The 2,500-nt window shown below is 41.2% G+C and overlaps 1 protein-coding gene across 1 annotated transcript in view; it reads left to right on the forward strand.

Annotated features, from left to right (window-relative positions):
• LOC125043339 (facilitated trehalose transporter Tret1-2 homolog) overlaps positions 1–1,164 on the forward strand; it is a 10,663-nt gene extending 9,499 nt beyond the window's left edge. Inside the window, exon 2 of the mRNA XM_047639424.1 lies at positions 1–1,164. This exon is cut by the window's left edge and continues 2,037 nt beyond it. The gene's annotated coding sequence lies outside the window, so the exon portion shown is untranslated.
• The last annotated feature ends 1,336 nt before the right edge of the window (positions 1,165–2,500 follow it).

Consider the following 2,500-nt stretch of genomic DNA (forward strand, 5'->3'; position numbering starts at 1 on the left):
AGTGACTAGTTGCGCTGGATCTAGTGATTAAAGAGTCCGCATAGGCCTACCGTTACAAATGTTATAAGGACGCTCTGACAATTCGTATTGTACTCGAACGGCAACTGTCTCGTTTTGAGAACGAAAATGCTGAAAGTGAATAGTCTCAAGGTGTAACGTTTCTTTTCGATTAATTTCCCTTCTTAAGGAATGACGGCAAACGTGCGTTCGTTTTATGCGAGCGCTAGAAAAGCAGGTACAAGAAGCCATTTTCTTTTCTTTTTGACGTGTAGTCCAAAAGGTCAAATCTAGGATCAGGTACTTCGACTAAGTATTCCATTCAAATACTTACATAAGTAGGATCAGGCAGCTAGACTCTTCATCACAGACAATGTGTTCAGTAATAAATTTATGTTGTCAATGTCGACTGAATTAGCATGCGTTCAACAGAAAATTGAAAAGAAACAAACTTTTAATCCCTCACTGAAAATAAAGTTTATATTTCAAATTAGACGCACTAAATATTTGATACAGTGTGTATTGGTTTCAAATATTGCTTTATATCTATGAAAACTGGAGCCCAACTTTGGTTTGGAATCACAGCAAACGAAAGGGGAAAATAAGATTATCTTCTATAATCAGAAATACTTACAAATTGATTGGTAAGAGCACATTAAACGCACCATAAGATTCAATTCGGCCTGCGAAGTGTGTATATTGAGAGCTTATATAAAAGAGCACAATTTAGCTTTTCTAGAGCATCGTGTGTAAAAAAAAAAAAAAAAAGGCAAAAATTATCCCCCCATCAAAAGCTCTTTGCAAAGTCCCATTGTTTTCCCGACAGGACATAGGTTTAGTTTTTAAAGTGTCAGTCCAGTTCGATTTAAGAAAACATGTTTCATGTAAGGATTGTTTCTTTGATTTTAATTCTGACATGATATTAGCTGGAGATGTAGATTCCAGCCTCACGATAGGTTTAGGTCTCTAGAATTTTGAATGGCCACGTCTTTTCAAAAACTCTGGATGTGATCACGTCTTCCGGAGCTGTAGATAACAGTATATTTTCAGGAATTCAGACCGCCTTATTTCAGTCTAGACTTCAGACGAGGGTAGACAGACGCGTGTGGTAGCTTTTTTTTTTTTTTTTTTTTTTTTTTTTTTTTTTTTTTACTCTTTTCAAGAATCGCTCGACCAACTTGGCATCTCTCAGAGAAATGCCCTTGGCATCGCGTCTCCCTCTTAGCACTTTAGTAGAATTCGAGTCTTCCGTTTTCTGTCGAGGCAGGTTTCGTCTGTCTTCGGGGATTTCCCTTCGCGGACGGCCTCGCGGAGCCCCGAGTCACGTGACCCGCTCGTCCCCGTCCCTCGGCTCTCGCTGCAGACACGTGCTCTTTGCGAGACACGTCGACTGCGTCTCCAAAGGCGAGATGGTCACACGCAGGGCAGTATATGTCCCGTGTCCGAGGGAGGGCGCGGTCTCCTGTAGCCGGGGTGCGAGCTGTCCATCCTGGAGATCCTTGGATGAAAATCTCCTCTCCTTCAGGGCGGTCTTGTTCTCCTTCGCGTCTCGAAGGAGGAATTAGTCGCTTTCGGAAGGATGGAGGAAGTCGTGATTCTTTCCCACCGGAATAGTAGAGTTTAAACGCCCATTGTAACAGACTAGGCCCTAATTCATCCTCTTTCCCCGTCGCAAACTGAGCTCCAGGTCTTACACATTCACAGGCCGCGAGATCTCCACAAGGAACGTTTCTCCGCCAGTTCGACGCTGATAACAAACCCAGTAGATCCTTGTCTGTAAACTGGTGATGTTAGAAGAAAAACAAGTGTTATTACAGTGCTTTTTATACTAATGATTACGCTGTGCATTGTGGATTTTGATTGTTTAGATATAGCTGACAACCTGCCAACGCCTGATAACAGATATCGTAGTCACGCACTCACACTGTCAACACGCCAGACACAAACAGTTTAAAAAGTCAGAAAGACAAGTGTCTAAATTCGCCAATTCCGTCATATTCCGTAAGAGAACGGCGGAATAACATCTACACACACAAAGAAAGAAATGAAAAAGTCGAAGTGAAGGATGATTTCGATCTTGAAAATGAAAATGGAGAAGGACGAAAGGAGTGCGGCATTGTCTTGCCCCTCCAGCGACCCACCAGGCGTCCGTCAGACAGTGAGAACAGTGACGCAGTTTCACCACAATCTTTTTGATACTTTCTTTATCACTGCAACTATATATATGTACATGCAGGGAAGCTTTGTATCTCGATAAAGCATAGTACAATTTTGTGTTTTTAGGAAAGCTACCAAAAGAGATTTTTAATTTCTGCCGTAGAGAGAGAGAGAGAAGAAACAAAGCGATAATAATATTAATGATAGTAATAAAGATGATAAACAGTAATGGTAAAACTTATCCACTTTTCTTTCTGTAAAAAAGCATTTGCATGTCTCACCATACTCGAAGTAGCATCTGCGTACGTTAGAGATGGTTCATTTTACTTGTGAATTTACTCTGGAG

This window comes from Penaeus chinensis, chromosome 33, assembly GCF_019202785.1.
Source record: "Penaeus chinensis breed Huanghai No. 1 chromosome 33, ASM1920278v2, whole genome shotgun sequence".
In the NCBI taxonomy this organism is placed as follows: domain Eukaryota; kingdom Metazoa; phylum Arthropoda; class Malacostraca; order Decapoda; family Penaeidae; genus Penaeus; species Penaeus chinensis.